The sequence below is a fragment of the Arachis hypogaea genome, chromosome 8, assembly GCF_003086295.3.
Source record: "Arachis hypogaea cultivar Tifrunner chromosome 8, arahy.Tifrunner.gnm2.J5K5, whole genome shotgun sequence".
Taxonomy (NCBI): domain Eukaryota; kingdom Viridiplantae; phylum Streptophyta; class Magnoliopsida; order Fabales; family Fabaceae; genus Arachis; species Arachis hypogaea.
Window position 1 is genome coordinate 8,376,814 of NC_092043.1, and position 8,399 is coordinate 8,385,212.

The following is an 8,399-nucleotide window of genomic DNA, read 5'->3' on the forward strand; positions in this document are numbered from 1 at the left end:
TTTTAAAAAAAATATAAAATGCTAATCAAAACAATATAATGTACATTTAAAAATTTTGACAGTATTGAATTTCACTTTTTAAAAAGAAAAATTGTATAGGATGAATACACTCTAAAGTTTAGAGATAAATTGTACATTCAAATAATTATGTATCTTGTCAATTTTTAATTAGTGTATCTGACAATGAATTACTTAACTAATTTTTAATGCATCACTTTATACAAGTTAGCAATTATTTTGAAATAAAACGTGCTTCATTATATATACATAATTAAAAAAATCTTAAGAAGATAGATTTATTTGCATTTTTTTCCTCCCCAAAATACAGATATTATTTGACTTGCATAGCAAATACTGAATCTGTTTTTCCTTCCAAAGAAAATAATATGGACAATAATGATTATTTTCAATATTCTCATCAACAATAATATAATTATTCTCTAAAGTCTAAACCATATATAATAAAATGTTCTTCAACTCCTGAAGTGTTTTTAATGGTGTGCATTGTTTCACTGAGACACTAAACTCGTCTCTTGAATTGAATTATATGCTAATCCACTGCCTAAAAAAGTGGAACTAAATTTAATTTTGTTGATTGTGATACCTTAAGATTAAGAGACAAAAAACAATAATAACCACTAAAATTGAGTTAGTGGAAGACTTTCTAATTCAATGCATAAGTTCAGATGAATCCGCCACCAAGATTTACTAATAATGTGATCATATACATATATATATATATATATATCAATTTTATTTAATTATATATAATAATTTAATTCTATGCATGTATTGTCTTGTCACCAAAATTAGGTTCCTTTACAACTTATTTGCTAATTGTACCTCTTAATAATAACAACATAGGTATATAAAGAGTAGAAAATTCAATACCATTGAAACCAAAATTAAACAACCCAGCAAATAAAAGGGTTTCTGATGCTTTGTTCATTATTATTTAATTAATTTATTTTTCATGTAATTTTGGGTTCCAAATGTCTAATGGTTCTATTCAAGTAGGCAAAAAGAATCTCAAGTGAATGACTCAGATAGATAAGTTGTGACTTGTGACATAGCTGGCGCCGCTTGTTGCTTTTTTTCACAATGAAAAAACAAGGGTCAATTTTACAGCAGTACATTTTTGACCTCGCAACCCCAACTAACTCCATCTTCTTTAAATTTTTGTGTAGTACATATACATATGGATGGAACAATATAGAAAAGATAAAACATGTTTAAATAATTATAAAATTAATCAAATATGTTAAAATTAACTACTAAAATAAGTTACTAAATTAAAATATACATTAAAATTAATTAAATTATACATGAATTTGTATATAAATATACATGATGATAGATTTTAATAGTTAATTTTATTTTGTAAATAATATTTTTGTAATAAATAGTATAATATATTTTAAAAAAAATTTACAAATCAAAATTATTATTTAATTATTTAATTTTTTGTCTGATATAAAATTATAATCATATGCTGTGTGATTTTTAAATCATTATTTAATATCTTTAAGTTCATCACTATATATAATTAAAAGAACAATTTTTATCTGTGAAAATATTTTTTTAAGATTGGATTTTTTTTATCTATTTTTTTTTATTTTATATTATGTACTTTTCTTTAATTCTTATTAGAATGTAGACCATTCGATTTGGATGTGTACTGTGTACTCTAGTACTGGTGCTTAGTTTGTGCACACATATATTGGTAAAAAAGTTATATAAGCTATGTTTTCCCATTATTAAATTAAATTGTTGTGATGCTATAAATGAGCATATTTTAAATTTTCAACAAAAGAAAACAAAATGCATTTGACAAATTAATCTCTTCAATATTTTTTTTAACTTAAAATATATAGACAATAGTTTTTTTGGACATTTTGTCCTCACAAAATAGTACATACTTGTTGGTCCACAGAAATAATGCATACCCTTTTCAAATCACAGTAACTCACTGAATAACTAAAATTGTTATCATATTTTTCAAAAGTTTTATTTTATTTATAGTACATACTCACTGATGAATAACTAAATTGTTACTATAATCGGTAACTAATTTTTTATTTAGCCAACTATCTATTGACTAAATTATACTTTTTAGTGTTAATCACCGAATATTTATTTAGCTACCAACTATTTTTTTTGTCATAAAAAGATTCGATAGATCGTCAAAAAATCAGTCTTTATAGTAATATATACTTTTTTTTATCATTTTAAGAATCTTTGAACTTAATTACTTTTGTAAAATAGTTATATCAATCTCTATTTTAAATATTTTTTGTAGTGATGTATGTTAATTTTTTTTTACCACTTTAAGAACCAATCAAATCCTTGAGCTTAATTATTGTTACAAAATAGTTTTATATACATACCGTCGGCATATACTAATAAATTAAAACTCATAAAATGAAATAAAATAATATTTGCATTATTAATTAGTTTTTCTAGTTATCTCCGGAAGATTCATGTAATCTAATAATTAAACCTAGCTATATGATTTCTTCAAATAACAGGTTTGGTGAGGTGGAATAATAGAAACTCACGGTGATGTAGTGATGCATGGACCCAAAAACATTGATCTTTTGTGCCATGTCATGTTTGTGGCTACTGCCTAATTTGGTTTCCATAATAATTGTAAAGTGATCCCATCAAATTCTCTCCATCCATTTATAGTCCACATGTTAACTAACCAGCCCCAATTTTTCATTAATTTGCATCTCAATGCAAACAAAAAACCCTAAATCTTATCTTGCACCCCATCATAAAGTTGACTTTACATGGAACCCCCACAATTACTTTATAATTATTATTAAAGATGAATTGGCAGCCACTGAAGCCACTAACCAATTGAATTCAAAGCTAAGGGACCTGATAGATACGATTCTTTTATTACAAACCAAACCGTACCCAAAATGTTTGGGGTCCCTTCTTCAATTCGTCCCACATTTTTCTTTTCAAAAAGCTTCTTTTTTTTTTTAATAAATAGACAAGAGAAATATCTTAATATATATTAGTGTGAAATTTGACATTCCGGTTATATACAATGGGTATTTCATCGTTTTCAAAGCGACAATTATTTTAAAACGGAAGAAACAGTTTATACCAATTTATTTTTGAATTACATACAATTGTATATCATGATATCATATCATATAATTAGTTATTGTTACGGACTTAAACTATGGACTACAATATTCTTGTCCGATTCGATTCGATTCAATTCGAAGGATCCAAGAACCAAATCATACTCAAAAACCTAATTATTAGAACAATTGTATATAGGAATAGAAGTGGGTTAAACTATTCGATAGAGTTTTTGGTTTAGTTCATTTTAAATTCTGTTCAATTCCAATCTTTTTATTAAATAAGTCAGACTTTGATTTTTTTATAAAATCTATTAATTAAAAAAATTAAGTCACAGACTTTAAAAAAATTATGACCCGTCTATTTACAATATAAACCAAATTTATTAAAACAAAAAGTTAACTCAGCCTATTTCTACTCCTACTTATGCAATAAAAGTTCGTGGATTTTGGACAAGATCCTCCATCTAGATTTGATGAAGTTAAGCGTGATTATATCTACAATAATTGAGTAGTAAGGACAACAATCACAAACTTTAAAGGAAGAATCACTATTATCTCGTCATATATATATTTTTTCCCTTACATTTTTTTAGAACGAAATTGAGTTAGGTATCCTAGTTACTGGTTAGGTATTTCGGAAGAATCATTATAAGAATACTGTTTTTGTCTTAAATAAATCATGAAGATTTTAGTGTTAGGTTTTGGGATCACAAACCGTAAGAGAATGCAAATGCAAGAAGCAGATAAAGGATCCTATAGAAACCGCACGAACCAAATACATACAAAAATGAATAAACAGTTGTAAGTAATATAAGCTCACTATTAGTATTAATAAGTAGTACCTTATATATATATGGTCGAGTAAGATTTCCACCATAATTAAAAATGTTTGATAAGATAGCTTCTTATTAGTATTTGATTATAAATATAAATATATAATATAATGTTATCACTTATCAATCATATTCTACATCCCTGGTGCTGGGGTTACACGTGGTGGTTCCCTTTGCACACAATTAAACCAACTAATAAATCTGCTATCATTTTGTCCAATAATCGATCTTCAATAATGTTGCACCTCACATATACATCTTCTATGTCCAAAGAAATTGAGTATTGATTCAGCATCGTCGAATCAATCATTTCCAATTCCATGTAATGGTGGTGGGGTTACTCTACTTACTACTGCTCTCTTCTCTTCTTCTTAGTTCTTTTAATTGAGCCATTCCTCAACCCTAATTTATTAATTAAATAATAATTTTTTAAAAATTAAACCCATCATTGAAGCAATAGAATTAGAAGTTTAAAATTAAAGGTTCAACTAAAATATAAGTTGAATCGAATAGATTAAAATAATATATCTATATATATATATATAAAATATAGTTTTTTTTAATATAATTTTGTGTATTTTATTATTTTAAATTGATAATTACTAGAAAACGTATCAATTCAACAAATTAATCGAATTTTTAATTGATTTTGTCAATTTTTTTTACCAATTCATTATCAATTAATATTTTATCTAAATCAGATGAGTCTGAGGATCAATTTTTAATTAAGGTACTACTCCGTCTCTATTCGTTCGGGGCAAATTTTTAACGGACGGGTTCTTGTGTGGGACGCCCTTACTCGTTTCGATATATATATAATATATATAATTTTAATATATAATATGTGTAATATATGTAAAATTATTAGTAAAATAATTAATAATATTGTATCATTTTTAAAATGTTACTTTAATTTATGTTATGTATGTGATGATAATTATATAAATTTTAAAATTTAATTTTATTAATTAAATTTTAATAATTATAGGGACGAATAAGAGTGAGACGGATACCTGTAAAAACGAGTTAGACTTCAAATTTTTACTATTTGCAGATAAAAACAAAACAAATTTTATACAAATTATTATAAAATTAACAGAACAAAATCGAATAGAGCAAAATTCGTCCCTACCCATCTCATTACCACTCCTGCGATCAATTCAGTACAACTCTCAAAACATTGTTAAATAATAGCTAGGGCCATTAGTTAGGAATTACGACCATTTAGGGAAATTTCGATTAAATTTCTTTTGTCCTTTTTTGAGGTACATTACAAATAAAAACGAAACAAACATTGCGCTTGATTTGTCCCTGGGTCACGTACTTGATTAATTAACGTGCGATTCTCATTCGAAAGAGAGGAATTCAAAGGCGTCCAATTATAAAATAGAACAACAATTATTGTTTTGGTCAATGGTTTTGTAAAACAATCAGATATTATTATTTGTTCCTAAAATTGTGTGCGTATATATATATATATATATATTATAAAATTTTGAATTTAATTTAATAAAATTTCTCCCCTTAAAGTCGGTAATAAACTTTTATTAATCCACATTTCTTAGCTTCTTAGTAAAATATTCAACTCACATACTAATCCAATGTGGCATAAACATAAGTATTGCTTGGTTCCTAAATAGCATGTTATATGTATATGACCCTTTTCTCCCCAAAACCACTACCCTAAAAATTACTACTCTGGGTATAGCATCACTCAACATTCTAAGAGATATAGTAAGTAATGCTATGCACAATCAAAGAAGAGTGAGAAAGATGAATATAACATTTTAAACAATTTTATGCTAACTCACAAAAAAATAGTTCTATACTATAGATTGAACATTCAGTTTGGGCCCATCTGGATTGAAATTTTTAATAATTTCATGGTTTATTTGGCGAAGGTTCAGAAATAACCAATATTAATTAGTTTAAATTAGTTGATTGATCGGTCTATTTGTCCGTTTCAACAAATTAAGAATTAAAAGTTTAAATTTATATTTACAATAAATTAATTTTTAACTTATGTCACTAATAGAAAAATAAATACTTATAAAAAGAAGATGGTAGAAACTGCTATGTAATTATTTTTATATAAAATTGTTAGTGAAAATTTATTATATAATTTAATATATTTGATTAAATTATTATTTAAAAATTTTAGCTATAAATTTTACATAAAGTCAATTGTATGTGAATTTTTGCTAAAGAAAAATCACATAAATATTTTTTAAAATATTTAATCAACCTTATATATATTAGTAGTATTTTGTTTTGGGTATAAATTTGGTGTCTGATCTATTGCTTGAAAAAAAAAAGTTTATATAATTTCTTATATAAAAAATTTCTGAAAAGCTATATGTATGAATAAATAAATATTAAATTTCTGATGCCAAGTCTATATCCATATAGTGAAGCGTAATTGGAATGTTGAAAGCAAGGGTTACCTAACTCCATTTTCTCAAAAGCTATGTGGTGACTGCACTACTAGTGCTCTTCACTATACCCAGATTATATACTTATCCTGTTTGCAAACATTTTATATGGCTTGCATTTTATGAGAAATCTCTATATTAATTGATTGATGAAGCATTTAATTTTATCAAATCTATCTACGCCATATAATGTGTGGTGGGGAACTTAATTAAGGATTATGCTTTGAATTTAAAAAAAATATATCAACCATATCTCATAAGAAAAAAAACTAAAAGATAGTACTGAGGATTTACCAATAGAAATTTAAAAAACAGTCAATGTAACTATTCAATATTCGCTTTGCTAGTTTTCCGTATAATTTGTTATTATTCTGAATTCAAGTTAATATTTAAATTGATTTCTAAAGTTTAATTTAATTCTTAAAATTTTAATTTATTTAATTTGGTCTTCCAACTTTATATTTATGATATATCATTGATTGTTGATCTTATTTTCGTTACAAAAACATTAACGGCGTATTGAGATGAATTGACAACTGACAACTGTGTTGTCACGCTAGACTATAATTTTAAAGGTTTTGTATAGAAAAAAATTGAGATAAAAAAATTTTAATTATCACATTACATGGTCATTAAAAATCCAACATGATAAAAATAAAGTTTAAATTAAGAGATCAAATTAAATAAATTGAAATTTTAAAAACTAAATAGAAGCATAAGTATAACTTCAAAAATTAATCTGAATATTATTTTTTGGAATTCTTTTGGTTAATAATAATATAAAACTGTTTATATAAATTATTCTTAAGAAAGAAATTATTTCGATCCAAATATTAACAATATAAATTTATTATACACTATTTTTTTAATTTTTTATACTTTTGTTATTTTATTTTATCTCTCAACCTCATAACTTGAATTTCGTGCGAAAAATTTATTATTGACTAATAAATTATTTGCTTAAATAAAAAAGTGAGTTAACTATTCGATCAATTAAGTTAGTTAAATTATTTTATATTATTAATAAATAGATTTAATTTTTGGTTAAAAAAATGTCAAATCATAATTAATTGTTAAATAACTATCCACATGCATTATTATTTTGTTGAAACTGAAAGGAGAGATTAGTTGAAGAATTCTGCGGGCGAAATAATTGGTGACACGGAGGCTTAAGAGAAGAAGACTTCAAAGCTGCATGTGAGGCAGGAAACAGAAAATAGAAAACCATGGAACATTGGAATGGGAAACAATGCTTAATTGGTGGGACACATTCTTGTTTCTATTTCAATATTTACATCATGAAAATTAAATAGGTTGAATTTTTTAGAATTTCAAAGAAAAATAGAATTCTTCGGGGGTTTTTTTTTTTTTTTCAAAATGATTATCATGCTATATGCAATCTTCTTCTGATATATATCTGCTTTGATTTGAAAAAGTCTATTTAAAAGGATATCAGCTATATAAATATTATGCATTAACATAAAACTAAAAAAAAAATCCAAAAAATATAATGTATGTAACTTAACTTGATAATTATATTAGTAATTTTTTTTATAATTTAAAATTGTAATTTTAAAGTTATACAGCCAATGAACTATAGTTTAAATGGTATAGTCTCTTCATACTCATTTAGAGGTCGCAAATTTGAGTCACATAGAAATAACTCAACAATTATTCTAAAACTCTTTTTTTTTTTTATGAAAGTCTATCTATTTGAAAACAGAAAAAATTCTCCGGCAAAATTTCTTTGATTAAGAACAGAAAATTTGATATATTACACATGATACCTAATAATTATTCTTAACTCAATTTTTTTTCTATGATCATCATGTGATTCTCTCCAAATTATTCTACTTCTAGAATCAAAGTCGTTGCTACTTGCTATAGTTTTTTCATTACTAAAAGTCAAACTCAAGCATGTGTAGGATCATGGCTAATATAAAATTTCATTTTAAGCAATAGAATTTTCGTAGAGTTTTTTTATTCATTAGTGGTGCAATAGGCTATATATACTTCAAGAATATTTTGTTTTC